Source organism: Artemia franciscana, chromosome 2 (assembly GCF_032884065.1).
Source record: "Artemia franciscana chromosome 2, ASM3288406v1, whole genome shotgun sequence".
NCBI classification, from domain to species: Eukaryota; Metazoa; Arthropoda; class Branchiopoda; order Anostraca; family Artemiidae; genus Artemia; species Artemia franciscana.
In genome coordinates, this window is record NC_088864.1 from 6,545,587 (window position 1) to 6,561,142 (window position 15,556).

At 37.8% G+C, this 15,556-nt stretch overlaps 1 protein-coding gene across 1 annotated transcript in view; it reads left to right on the forward strand.

Moving 5' to 3' along the window:
• The first annotated feature begins 461 nt into the window (after nucleotides 1-461).
• Nucleotides 462-15,556, forward strand: part of LOC136036799 (gastrula zinc finger protein XlCGF52.1-like) — a 30,192-nt gene continuing 15,097 nt past the window's right edge. Inside the window, exon 1 of the mRNA XM_065719132.1 lies at nucleotides 462-825. The gene's annotated coding sequence lies outside the window, so the exon portion shown is untranslated. The remainder of the gene's footprint in view (nucleotides 826-15,556) is intronic.

A 15,556-nucleotide genomic window follows, 5' to 3' on the forward strand; every position in this document is an offset into this window, starting at 1 on the left:
TAGAAGTAGGTACTTCAAAATACCTTCCTGGGAAATACTTTAGCCTGTAGACACATCCCTGAAAGTTTCATTTTCCTAGCCTAACCTCTTTCAAAGATAGCCAAAAGTAGCTAAAGTAAAATTTTACCCCTACTGTATCTTAAAAATCCAGTTTAAATAGCAGTCTCAACAAATATAGACTATATAAAAGGCTATAGGTATTGGCCTAATAATTCTAAATTTTTTCCAACTAATAATTATAGGATGGTTTAGAAACTAGGCCTGTTTGATATAATAACATTTGACTAACTCACCAATGTGATAGCTGCCTCCCTAAGAATCAACCTTTTTAATAACAAAAAAACTTTTCTTCTGGCTCCTTATGAAGCTTAGCCTATGCAAGACAGGCCTAGAACACCAAAAACCCTTTAGATACTAAGGAATATGCATAATATTACTTACAGGTCACTGAAAAGCTAAGATTATTTCTATTATTTACAGTTTCCTTGTCTTTTCTCTAGACTTAACGATTTCACATGTTTATCCATTTAAAAAAATATATAGCATTGACGTCACAATCCTCAAATAATCTTTTTATTTGGGGGTTATAAAGTGCCAGCCCACGGACAAGTAATCCTGAGCGTTTGTGGGGATAATCCGACTAACCTCTGACGTCATATGTGTCTAAAGAAACGCTTGGATTAATCAGATTAATAATCGGACAAGTAAAGAAACGCACCCTACAATTATTTTTTTTTCATCTCAAGTGTTTTCAGTTATTGTAAACTATAGAAAGTGGTAACACATATTTGGTGGGATATGAGATTACTTCAAGCTAACAAGCTGGTAAGAAAAATCTTAATTACTGAAAAATAGAGTAAAAATTCTAGTTCAGCTATTTTCCATTATCTTGAAAAGGGGTTTGGTTAGGAAAATGAAACATTCAGGGATGGGTGTTCAGACTAAAGTATGCCCTGGGAAGGTATATTAAAGTATCAACCTCCAATCCTTCTCCCTCTAGAGGGAAGTCACGTTTTATTACCTTTAAAATGTTTGTGTTTTGAAAGTAATACCTTACAAAACAGAACTTCTGCTTAAATGAAGTAGGCCTACAAGAAAACTGTTTTCAGCTTTACAACATTGCTCAATCCCAATTGATGAGGTTACAAAGATTACCAAATAGGCTGAATTTCCTAAATTTAAAAAAAAAACATTGATATGGCTGAAAATTCAACTCAAGTTACAGGAATTGCATTTTAAGAACTAAAACAACAGAAACAAAATTATGGTAAAATTCTAGTAAATTGACTTCTTACCATCTGAGAAAGGGTTTAGGTTAGGAAAATCAAACTTTCAGGGATGGGTCCACAGGCTAAAGTATGTCCCTGAAAGGTATTTTAAAGCACCCACCTTTGCTCTTTCTCCCTATAGAGGGCCATGAAATGGTAAAATTCTAATTAATTGACTTTTTGCTATTTCAGAAAGGGTTTAGGTTAGGAAAATGAAACTTTCAGGGATGAATCTACAGACTAAACAGACAAAGGTTTTCTGCTATTTTTGAAAATATTTGAGTTAAGCAAACAAATCAGCTAATGTTTACAAGACCCCATAAATAAACCTTAAGGACAAGGTAAAAATAATTATGATTTCTATAGGCTACCTGATATGGTTAATTATATAAAGAGCACCTCTTCAGAAGAAGACCTGCTGAAACAAAAAGAGATAAGTTTTAGGATTGCTAATTTTGTGCTTGTTCTTATGGTTTTGTTCATGTAATAGACAATTTTTACACTGCCCCTGCCTGCTTGATGTAGGATAGGCTTGTCAAGGGCAGGTGGTGGTTCACTACATATGTCACAAGTATTGTGTTCATGAATACAGCATAAAATAAGTTTATGTTTGTTAGGGAAGAGTTGGGTAGTATACCACATATTCATTGTGGGTTTTTTGTTTCTATGAAATGTTCATGTAAGGTGTTAAAGGTTTGATAGCATATACTGGCTTCCCTGAAGAATCTCAGATTTGGTACTTATATGATATACCAACTACAGCTCAAGAAGTAAATTAAGGTTAATCATAATAAATTATAAATCAAATCTGGGCTCTATATTTGCAGATTAGGTTATTTTCTGACTTCACACTGTCCCAACACTTTACCTACCCCACCCCCTTAATGTGCAAATATATAGCCCCAAACTATATATCTCTCATCTTTTCTGTCACTTTTCTTTGTCTTTTTTTTGTTCTTAAGGTGAAAGAAACCAGCAAAAAAACTGGTTTTACAGTTTGTCAATGCATGAACAACTGGAACAGTAGTGGTTATAACAATCATACAAGTACCTCTATTTTTATATTTTTTTTTCTGGCTCACAGTTTTTCTGTGATAGGCTTAATTTTGTACATGGTCAGTGTGTCATAATACTCTACATGGTCAGTGTGTCATAATACTCTCCAGTTGAGGGTAATACAATTCCATCTGGGTCTAGTCTCAAACATATTTTTAACCTCAAAACCTTATTTAAAAAGAAACATAGAGGTAATGTTCATATTAACAGACTATTTTGGTTGCTAGAAAATAAACTCACCTCCATTGTCAGAATTGTTTCTGGAATCCAAATTTAACTTTCATTTTTATCAGAAATGAATTTTATCCCCACTCCTATATATACCAATTCAGTGTATATATTTGAACATTAGGGGTGGGTAGAGGTAAAGCTCATTTTGGATGCAAATGAGTGTTTAATTTGGATTTCAGATGCAAATCTGACTATAGAGATAAGTTGGAACTTTAATCCTCCCCTAATTTACAAATATGTCCCTAAGAGAAACACTAGGTTTTTTTTAATGGTGTATTTATTTTTTTTCTTTGCTCCACTATAATATTTTGTAAATAATGGGCAAAGAGATTACCATCATTATTATACCATCTTTATAAACAAGTAATAATTGTGTATTCATTAATTGGTGTATCTGGCCTAAAAAACGATTTTGATTGGTCAGAAGTTTGAGAAAATTTGGTAAGAGCCTCAATTTTGGAAAATAACTATTTATGTGAGTGGTGTTATCAAACAGTTCGTGGTAACAAACTGTAGTAAGGAGCGACCCGGCTCAATAGTAAACGAAACTCTAAAAAACGGAATTTCGATACTAAAAGATATATCAAAAGAATCGGATTTTTATGCTGATTTTAAATATATAAGTTTCATCAAATTTAGTCTTTGCCATCAAAAGTTACGAGCCTGAGAAAATTTGCCATATTTTGGAAAATAGGGGGTAACACCCCCTAAAAGTCATAGGATCTTAACGAAAATTACACCATCGCATTCAGCGTATCAGAGAACCCTATAGAAAAAAATTCAAGGTCCAGTCTACAAAAATGTGGAATTTCGTATTTTTTGCCAGAAGACAAATCACGGGTGCGTGTTTATTTGTTTTTTTGTTTTTTGTTTTTTTTTCCCCAGGGGTCATCGTATCGACCAAGTGGTCCTAGAGTTTTGCAAGAGGGCTCATTCTAACGGAAATGAAAAGTTCTAGTGCCCTTTTTAAGTGACCAAAAAAATTGGAGGACACCTAGGCCCCCTCCCACGCTCATTTTTTTCCCAAAGTCAACGGATCAAAATTTTGAGATAGCCATTTTGTTCCGCATAGTCGAAAACCATAATAACTATTTCTTTGGGGATGACTTACCCCCCACAGTCCCTGGGGGAGGGGCTGCAAGTTACAAACTTTGACCAATGTTTACATACAATAATGGTTACTGGGAAGTGTACTGATGTTATCAGAGGGATTTTTTTGGTTTGGGTGTGGGGTTCAGGGGAGGGGGCTATATGGGAGGATCTTTCCTTGGAGGAGTATTTCATGGGGGAAGAGAAATTCAATGAAAAGGGCGCAGGACTTTCTAGCATTACTATAAAAAAAAACAATGAAAATATAAACAAGAAAAAGATTTTTCAATTGAAAGTAAGGAGAAGCATTAAAACTTAAAACGAACAGAGATTATTACGCATATGAAGGGTTCTAAAAATGCTTTAGCATAAAGAGCGAGGTATTTAGGAGGAGATAAATACTTCGCTCTTTATGCTAAAAATTTTTTAAATAATTTCAACTATTTATTCTACGGCCTTTCTGATTCAGGGGTCATTCTTAAAGAATTGGGATAAAACGTAATGTAAGTCACGTAAGTTATGTACGTTTGTTACGTAAGTTAATTCTTAAGTTACGTTTTTTTTTACTAATAAAAACGTTCGTTAAAAATTAAAAGATCTAGTTGCCTTTTTGAGTAACCAAAAAATTGGAAGGCAACTAGACCTCCTTCCCCACCCCTTATTTCTCAAAATTGTCTGATCAAAACTAAGAGAAAGCCATTTAGCCAAAAAAAAGAATTAATATGCAAATTTCATTTTAGTAATTTATGCACGGAGAGCCAAAATCAAGCATGCATTAATTCAAAAACTTTCAGAAATTAAATAAAAAAAACAAGTTTTTTTAAATGAAAGTAAGGAGCGACATTAAAACTTAAAACTAACAGAAATTACTCCGTATATGAAAGGGGCTTTTCCTCCTCGACACCCCGCTCCTTGCGCTAAAGTTTGATTCTTTCTCGCAACTCTACTTTTTAAAACAATAAAAAACTAGGAGCGACAGTAAAACTTAAAACGAACAGAAATTACTTCGTATATACAAAGAGGCTGCTTCCTCATCAACGCCTCGCTCTTTACGCTAAAGTTTGACTCTGTCTCTCAATTCTTCTTTTTAAAACAGTAAAAAAACTTTAGCGTAAAGAGCGGGGCGTTGATGAGGAAGCAGCCTCTTTGTATATACGAAGTAATTTCTGTTCGTTTTAAGTTTTACTGTCGCTCCTAGTTTTTTATTGTTTTAAAAAGTAGAGTTGCGAGAAAGAATCAAACTTTAGCGCAAGGAGCGGGGTGTCGAGGAGGAAAAGCCCCTTTCATATACGGAGTAATTTCTGTTAGTTTTAAGTTTTAATGTCGCTCCTTACTTTCATTTAAAAAAACTTGTTTTTTTTATTTAATTTTTATATAAATCAGTATTGCATGCATGTTGTCACACTTGTGTGGAAAAAATGAAAATTTTCATTTATGGAGAAGTACATTAAATTGCTTAAAGAGCAAAAAAGTGGTAATTAAAAAATATTAATATATATTTTGGCAAGGGATTGCAACAATGCCATAATGTTTGAAAATAATACCTAAAGTTTGAAGATTAGCAGAAATTGATGTTAGAAGTAAGTCTTGCTGTAATAATCAAACATTTTTTAATAGATTCTGTCTGAAAAGACATTAAGTTGCCTAAAGAACAAAAACTGGTAAATGCAAAAATATTTGTATATATTTTAACAAGGGGATATAACAATTCCAAAACCTTAAAAAACTAAATCAAAGTTTAAATCTTAGAAGAAATTATAGTTAGAAATCAGACTTGCAGTAATAATCGCGATCTTCTTTCGCGCTACTGTACGAATCTATACAATATCGTTCTTTTCGCTTATTTTTCTCTCTCTTCCCGATGGCTCCCATTTTCTTTTCTAACCTTATTTTTCTGCACCTTCGTGTTTTCTGGAATAGAGCTTGGCTCTAGAGCGTGCTCAGTAGCCAAAGAGCCAAAATGTGCCTATTGAGGTAAATTAGTTCTGCCAAATGAAGGTAACTCAGAGCTGGAAAGTCACGCAAAATCTGCCACAAAGGAAAAGCGGTTGAGTCGCGAAGAAATTCCACTGGATCCACGAACCACGGACCCAGAGATGTCTCTTCCGAAAATCCCTTATTCGTCTTATTTAACCAATTTGAACAACGCTTACGGAAAGCGGCAGTAGCCTAACCTAAGTGATAACCAAAAGGATAGCAATTTTAAGCAGAGTGAAGCGGAAGAAACCGCAGATAACCAAAACAAAAACTCCAAATATGCTTTGTCCATGGAGGACATATGTTATGTCTATGGGCCTGGCTCTAATCGAGAAAGGGGTTGTTGAGTTGTGGAGCTCGGAATGAGCTCAAGCTAAAATTACGGCCCATTTTACGGCGTTATTTATCTTTCTTTATGTTAGATCATCGGATACAAAAGTTCTGTTAGATCATCGGATACAGAAAAACAAGATATTCACTTCTTTTAAAAACTAAAACTTCTTAGGAATTATCACGAGATCATCACGTCTTCAATATCTCTTAGCAGAGACTCAATTTCCTCCTGTTGATCATCTTCTATTCAACAATTGCCTGTTCTTCAGACCCTTTCTTTTTTTTCTGAGGGTTCCAGGAGACACAAGTACCATGGTCGCGAATATGCTCCCTTGTCCGAATCAAGGAGTAAATGGTGTTAACTGCAAGGCGGTTTCGAGACTTCGTTTTAACCACCGACACTGCACTGAAAATACGTTCGACACAGGCCGATGAGTGTGGAAGGGACATGACAGAAAACATGAATGTACAAAGCTCTGCATACTTTGAAGAGCCAAGACCATTCTTAAGCTCCTTCAGTTTCCCCCGGAACACCTCTGGACTTTTCAAGTATTGGGGTGGCAAATGCTTTGATTCAGCAGGGATTGATCGCCACTGAGAGCTCAATTCTTCTAGAGATTGTCGGTTGACTAAGTTAGGAAACATGACTAGTACTGGTACTAAATCCTCTCGGCCAGAGGCAGCCACAACCGGGTCGATCACTTTCATTTTCTGCAGAACCTTAAAGGTTGAGTTGCAGTAAAAGCGGACATAAAACTCCTTTGCCAACTTCACATAAAACTTCAGACACACTAGGTTGAACGCATGCACTGTTGGGGCAGGAATATTTTTCTCGATAACCTCAGCTTCCACGTTTGCTCCCACATAGATTCGTTCGAGAGGCAAGAAATACTCTCGGTTGGACGGATCATAGGTCCCTAACGGCTTGTTTTCAACTACTTCCGGACGTAGGAAGTTCCTTAGGATAGTCCCAAATACTGTAGAGACCTCGTTGCAAAGGCAGTGCAGCCTAACCCCCTCAGCTTGAAACAATATGTTCAGCTTGTTGACTTGTTGAAAGGAAGCCCAGGAACTGCAAGTACAGTTTCGTGTACACATTTTCCATCATTTTCAGGACCTTTTCAGCAGAGGCCGACTTGATGGCCTTGAATTCCTCGTAAAAGTACACTTTCAGAGCTCTCCACTGTTCTAAAATTCGCATAACTACGGACTCGAGAGACAGCCAACGGACGTCACAGACTTTCAGCAGTCTATGGTTTTTCGTATCTGTTATCCCCTGAAACTCTGCATATGCTGCAATACGCTTTGGTGAATGCTGTATATAGTTATATACATCACGGACAAACTCATCAAATTCTGGTGGGATCTCTTTGGAGGCGCTAGACGCGCATAGTGCAAGGCTATGGCACACACAGCCTACAACAATAACATACGGATTGTCAATTTTCACAAGAGCCTTCAGCCCCGTTACCTCCCCCATGTTCACAGAGGCATTATCCCATCCGAAACCTATGCAGTTCTCTTTTGGGATATTTCTGACGCTGAGTAGCTTATCTACTTCTCCCTTCATTACCTGAGCTGTTGCTGATGGCACCTCGACAAGTCCTAATAAGCGATCGCAAACACGTTTTAACTGAGGACACCAGAAGCGAGCAACAACAGCCATAGATTTAACAACAGATTTGTCTGTCGATTCATCCAACAAGATTGAAAACTTGCATTTCTGCAATTTCTCTGAGAGAGCCTGGTCTGCATCAGGTGCCAACTTTTTCACAATGATATTTCGTGTTTTGTCACGGCCGCACGTAATCTTACCTGCGATCACGGAATCAGGGAACACATTTTTTAGGATTTCTGGCAGATGTTCCATAACCCTAAATGGCAGGTTGTGTTCAGCAATAAAGCCGCTGAGCTTCAGCTCTGCATTCTCAACACTCTTCTGCAACATCACACTTTTCTTAAATTCAACGTTACTGGAGCACAAGTTTGCTAGATCAGTTGTATGCTGCTTTGCCTCAAAGTTCTTTACATGGAATTTATTTTTGGAATGTCGAAGAGCATGGGTTTTTCCTCCAATGTAACTTTTGTTGCAAACCAGGCACATAAATCTCGTACTGTCCTTCTCATCCTTCCGAATCCATTTCTGCAGGTCTTTGTCAGAAAGCCCTTCACTGTTAAATTTGTGCTCGTAATGTGTCTTTTTCTTTTTTGGCTTTGCCTTGACATTCATTCTCTCATCAACACATTCGTCATCAGAGTCAGACTCTTCAGATTCACTAGATTCAGTACTGCTGCCGCTTTCTTCACCTAGTGATATCATATCCTGGTCACAGTTTTTGCTGTTCTTATCACTGCCCAAGTTTGCTCGGCTATCAGGGTTTATTCCAGTCTGTACTTCTGTCACCTCGTGCAATTCTTCAGTGGGTTTGTTCGGATTTTCTTGTCTCTTATCTGTCTCATCTGGAGGTCCTGGCTTTTTGAAAAACTGTTGAAGTTTTGATTGCTTCATTTTGTCCTTAAAAACGATATATAACATATAATTCCATGTATCTACTAGCTACTCTCTACTACGTATGGTAAATCAAAAAAGAAAATTAAAACTAGCTTTTTTCACGGTAAGAATGACAAGCATACTAGGCTAGATAGTAATTTTACTTTGGGATTTTTTGTTAGCTTTACCCTTGATCAGGTAAACAGATGCTGACAAAAAACCAGAGATTCCCTTCTACAATCACACAACACAGAAGTACGGATTTCCTAAAGAGATTTCCCTGAAAAACTGTGTTATGTGATAGCAGTAAATAATGCATGGGTGATCGAAATATGTACTGATATTCCAATAAACACGGTGACAAAGACAGTGAAAACTCTGATCACAAAGATGTGTGCGCCTGTCATCTCTTTAAGAAGAGTAACCATCTGGTAAGCTACTACAAAATTACCCATGGCCATGATAGATATAAAGGAACGCCTATCCTCCACAGAATTTGAGGCTGTGGGATACTTGTCACTGACTTTGTCAGGTACTACCCATGTCAGTAATTATCCTGATTTTGGTAGAGTAGCCTACAGGTTAAGTGACTTTGTCAGGTACTACCCATGTCAGTAATTATCCTGATTTTGGTAGAGTAGCCTACAGGTTAAAAAAAATACAATAAAGGTTCCTGCTTTTTTTATTCCAAAACTAGCAATGGTACAGTAGAGGTATGCTTATTTAAACAGTTACCATACTTAAATATAAACAGTGCAGTTTTGGGCTAAATGGTAGAATGAAGATCCAAAATACCTATTCAGGTAGACTATTTTCAGAGGCCCCTAATTGCCTACTTTGGCTAATTGATAGTTAACTTTAGTCACAGCAAGTGCATGAAAATGGCAAAGTTCAAAGTCAACAAACATTCAAATAAGTATGACTTTGTCAGGTACTACCCATGTCAGTAATTATCCTGATTTTGGTAGAGTAGCCTACAGGTTAAAAAAAATACAATAAAGGTTCCTGCTTTTTTTATTCCAAAACTAGCAATGGTACAGTAGAGGTATGCTTATTTAAACAGTTACCATACTTAAATATAAACAGTGCAGTTTTGGGCTAAATGGTAGAATGAAGATCCAAAATACCTATTCAGGTAGACTATTTTCAGAAGCCCCTAATTGCCTACTTTGGCTAATTGATAGTTAACTTTAGTCACAGCAAGTGCATGAAAATGGCAAAGTTCAAAGTCAACAAACATTCAAATAAGTATACCTCTACCCAAGTATGCTGCACATGAAAGGTTCATGAAGGTAGATTTCACCATGGCATATGTCTAGCCGATATGCTCTCCACTACACTCCTAGTCACTCCTACTCTAAGCCTCTTCTATCTGCTTTTCCACAAGTGATCAGCTTAAGAAACATGGGGGCTAATCGCATACAGGTATGGCTCACATAAAACCTATTGTCATTCATACTATAACTGATAGATATTTTGAACAGTCTGAACTTGTAGGTTTGAATGTGCATTTTGTTAGATCACTAAGTTAGTGATCGAGCCTCTAGCAATGTGGGTTGCAAGAAGGACTTGTTGCACAAATACCGTACATAACAATCATCTGAATAAGCCACTGCACTACATACTTAGCGTTGCTGACATGGCAAATCTGAAGAAGACATCAGCAGGCTTACCTCACAACTGGAGTTAAGATGATAGCATTTTTAGTTTTTGAAAATCCGCGGCAACTTTCCGTTTTCCGTAACGACTCCAAATTTACCATAGAGTTAACCTCTAAATAAAAGCAGACAGACAAGTCGCGAGAGTATTTGTCATAGCAATGAATGGTAAAGGTTCCGTTTAAAAGTAAATTTCGTTCTTTTTTTAGTTTTGGAGAAAATGTACTGAATTTGTACCAGTTCGACGTAAATGTACTGATTTTCTGACTTTAAAAAAAAAGTTGTACAGATGTACAGGTCAGAGAAGAAAGTACTGAATCTGGTACAATTGTACCTCCCATCGCAACACTGCCCCCCACCCTTTCCAGAAGAGTGAATAGATTGTTTCTATATATAAAACACATACAACATTACAAGTGCAAAGTATTTAAGGCATGAAAAAAAAGTTGAGAATTTTTTCTCAACTTTGACGCTCAAGGTGTCATTATTAAAGGAAATCAATAAGTTTTTTTATTGCCAGAATATTTTACTTGTTTCAGTGACGTGAAAGTGAAGTAGAAGCTGAGTTCTTGAAGAAAAACTCTGGCGGATTTCTCAATATTCACCAAAAGAATTAATATTGAGCTACTTCCTGCTCACCGATCCATCAGTGGTTTTTCTTCAAGAAGTCAGCTTCTACATCTTCCTCATCATCACTGACACTGGTTTCACTTTCACGTCGCTGAAACAAGTAAAATATTCTGGCAGTAAAAAAACTTATTGATTTCCTTTAATAATGACACCTTTGCTAAAATGTAATAATTCTCTTTGATTTCCATTAAAGATTCTATAATATCTTCTACTGAAAATTCAGAAAAATCATTTAGCTGAAGCTCTGTCAGATAAAGAAGACTCCTTGTCAAAGAGGTTTTTTGATGCAGTAGGAGCAAGTGTAAATCTTTTTTGTGTTTTTTCTTACCCTTTGTAGAATTAGAACATTTTTTTGATCTGCGTACAAGATTTGCTTCAAACTGATTTTCTCTTGGTCTCAATCAATATTCTGCTCTTCATTCCTTTGAAAGACCTAATGTTCTTATTAGCCAGTCAAGCACAAGCCATCTGAAATGGCTGGAGCTCGTCTGGCAAAGCAGCATCTGAACATGCAGGATTGGGTTGTAGATAGCTGAAAATGTCATTCTTAGTTGTGCAGCTGTTCATTTGCAGTAGTGGACTGTTATCTTCTCCTGTATCCAGATGTTCAGTAACACAGTACGACAAATTATATGAGTGTATTTCTGTCAAATTAAAATATGTCTGGCATGACAAAACTGCTCACAGTATTGCTCATAGTCAAAGCTCTTGTAAATGGTGTACCAGCAAGTCCAGAAAATAATAGAATGTCTTGCATGTCTAAGCATGAATTTAGCATGTTAAGAAACATAAACAAAAGTAACCTCAGGCGCACAGGGCAGTGACGGTTGACCTCCAACTTGACCAATCCTGTTCCAAAAGCCAAAGTTTGCTCAGAGTGTTTCGGAGAATTGCCGTCACTTTTTCAAAGGATTGATCAAGTGTGCTGTATTGTTTTCCAGTCCTTAGAATGCCAGGTGGGGTTCAACACCATAAATCGTGTGGGAGGCGTCTTTCATTCATGTGGGTCATATCCTCCTAATGCTTCCATCTTCTCAATCTGATCTCGTTGGTCACAAGTGGTTTTTCGGTATCAGCACTTATCTGGGCATTCGTTACTCTATCAGTTCAATATACCGCAAGGATTCTGTGCAGGCAATTATTTTGGAAGCTAAGTAATCTTTTCTCAGCATTATTTTAAAGGCTCCAAGACTCGCATCCATATAAAAGCACAGAGATACATTGCTCCTAAACAACCGCAATTTCAACTTCTTAGAGCAGTATCTACATCTCCAAATGTTCTTCAACTGAGAAAACGCTCCACTTGCATATGCTATGCGTAGCAAGACTTCTCTATTACAATTCCCATCTTGGGTAATTGCACTACCAAGGTATTTAAAATCTCTGACCTCTTCAATAGTAGTGCCTTCGTATCGAAACCCAGCTGCAATGTTTGTTATAACTGCGTTTGACATACTTTTCATTTTGTCAACATTAATCTTCAGGCCCATAGGGGCAGCTGTTGCTGCTAGTTCATTCAGACTATGCTGAATGTCCTCTTGGCAGTGACCCACGAGAACAATATCGGCAGCAAAATCACAGTCTTATATTAGACGCTCGGAGCTTAGTTCTATAACTCCTCTAAAGTGGCAACCTCGAACCACAAAATCTAGGAGTATAGCAAATAATGTTAGAGATAGTAAACATCCTTGACGTACACCGGATTCGATTGGGGACCACTCTGACTGCGTGTTCTCCGTCTGGACTGCGTAAACCTGTGCAGTATGCAGGGTTTTAATCATATTGACAATTTCCAGAGGTGTTCCTTACTCTAGAAGAATTTTCCACATTGCCTCTCGGTGGACAGATTCAATTGCTTTCAAGAAGTCTATAAACACTAAAATAATCTTCACTTGCCATTCATTTGATTCCTCCAGTAGAACACCTAAGCTAAATATCAGGTCGCAGCAAGAACGATTTGGGCGGAAACCATGTTGCTCATCCTTTAAAATTAAGTCCATTTGAGTCAGGATTCTACTAATTATAGTACTATTTTTTTACTACTAAGTATAGTATTTATTTTTAGACGATATATTTGGCTAAGATTGATCCAACAAATTTGAAATCAGTTAAACCCACTTCCAAAAAATAAAGTTTTAAAATGAAAAAGATGTTGCATAATCTATTGAAGGGAATCAACACAATGTGAGTGCCTTGTTAAGTGTAATTATGTATGGCTTTTATTTAATTTGATACATCGTTGCCCTTAAATTAATCAACCCTTTAACTTTTATTATTTCCTGAAAGAGGTCGAGTGACCCCACCTCCAAAAAAATAACTCCCCACGAAACCTGCAGTTAAATTTTAAGGGATGTTGTGAGAAATTATCCCCTGGCCAAGTTGAAAAAGATGTTAGATTTAAATATATAGAAAGCAGTTAACAACAAGGAAAGCAACACAAACTACTTTGATGTTTTATGAACTACTGTCTTGCTACCTGTTGGTATTTAAAACAAGAGCTAAGAGCTCATATGACACTTGTGACGATGTCGGATCAGCCAAGAGCTCATGTGGCATGAGCTCTCGCAAAATTCTAAGAATCAATAAATTTATTAAAAGGAAAATCAAAGGCTTAATGCCAGTTGGGATTTAAAATAAGAGCTCTGAGACACGAAGTCCTTCTAAATATCAAATTTCATTGAGATCCGATCACCTAGTTGTAAGGTAAAAATACCTCATTTTTTCCAATTTTTCCCCTCCCTTCAGCCCCCCAGATGGTGGAATCGGGGGAAATGACTTTATTAAGTCAATTTGTGCAGGTCCCTGACACGCCTGCCAATTTTCATCGTCCTAGCATGTCCAGAAGCACCGAACTTGTCAAAACACTAGACTCCCTTAACTCCCCCAAAGAGAGTGGATCCAGTCAGGTTACGGCACTCACGTATCTACGACATTTGCTTATTCTACTCACCAACTTTCATCCCAATCTCTACACTCAAAGTGTTTTCCAAGATTTTCCAACTCTCCACACTGTCAAGGAGGCACACTCGTGCCTCTAGGTCGCAGAGGGATGGGGAGGGATGCATTTCGTAGCCCGAGCTCCAACTAAGAAACCTGCCAAATTTCATCCCCCTCCAACTTTTCCTTCATGGGGAAAATCTGGCCGAAAGTTTCGACCCGTCAACCCCAGCCCCCCTTTAACGTTGTCCGATCAGGCTGAAATTCACAAGTTAAGGTCCCCTAGGGCCCAGGAGCTTATCCGCGAAATTTCAGCTCGATTCGATAAGTCCTTCCCTGCTTTCCAGAAACCACGCATAGGCACTTAAATTTCATTTTCTTTTTTTTTCTCGACGCCTACAGGTCACAGCTGACATCGGATCTGGGTGTACGAGGACTCATTCGATGCGGAATTCTCCGAGTAAGTGCCCTTGAAAGTTTTGTAGGAAAATCTTAACCCCCCGAAAGTTTCGACCCCCCAACCCCACCCCCCTTTTAACGTTGTCCGATCGGGCTTAAATTCACAAGTTAAGGTCCCCTACGGTCCAGGAGCTTATTCGCGAAATTTCAGCTCGATCCGATAACTCCTTCCCTGTTTTCCAGAAACCACGCATTAGCTACTTAATTAACGCATTTCTCTCCATAAGAGCCCATGTTAATTTGAAATTTTTAAAAATTATTGAGAAATTATATTTACACACATGCAAGTGATTAGCTCAGTCGGTAGAGCGTGGGACTTTTAATCCTCTGGTCAAGGGTTCAAGTCCCTGACGGGCGGTTTTTTTCACAACATCAAAATAAAAGTGTATAATTTTGATAACACCTGGACAGCTTATCAATTGAGAGATAACAGAATATTAGCTTCTTATGAGCAAAAGAAACATTTTGGTCATTCTATCTATTTTTTTCTATTTTATACAATGATTTAAAAGCGGGGGGGGGGCGGCAGCCCCCCAAGTTCCTTTCCTAATTCTTGTACGAGGAGTACAGGAATTATTAAATTACATCCACCATGGATTGTAGAAAAACGTACAGAAATAATATGAAAAAAACTTCGTTTTCTTAAAGAATTAAAGAGGCTGCGTCCCAAAGTCGAACCTTAAAACGTACAGGAATTAGAAGAGGCAGTTGGGGGGTTGCCGCCCCCCAAACCCCCAGCTTTTAAAGACTCTTTTGTACATGTTTTTTGTTTTTTTGCTAACCCCCCGCTCTTGGCTTCGGAAAGGCCCTCTTTTAATTAACAAAAAATTGAAATGAATGAATAATGGAATAACTTCGAAAAATGTTAAACACAAGAGGACAGGAGAACCATTGCGCCGAAACTAGTAATTAGTAACACCGAAGTCCCCCCACAAAAAAAAACCGGTACAAAAGAGTCTTTAAAAGCTGGGGGTTTGGGGGCGGCAGCCCCCCAACTGCCTCTTCTAATTCCTGTACGTTTTAAGGTTCGACTTTGGGACGCAGCCTCTTTAACTCTTTAAGAAAACGAAGTTTTTTTCATATTATCACCAGATAGGTTGGGATTTAAAATAAGAGCTCTGAGACATGAGTTTCTTCTAAATATCAAATCAAGGAGGCACACTCGTGGCTCTATAAAGAGGCGACCCACGACAATGTCAATCGATCTTCGGTTCCAGTGGTTGCAGAGGGATGGGGAGGGATGCATTTCGTAGCCTGAGCTCAAACTAAGAAACCTGCCAAATTTCATCCCCCTCCAACTTTTCCTTCATGGGGAAAATCTGGCCGAAAGTTTCGACCCGTCAACCCCAGCCCCCCTTTAACGTTGTCCGATCGGGCTGAAATTCACAAGTTCAGGTCCCCTAGGGCCCAGGAGCTTATCCGCGAAA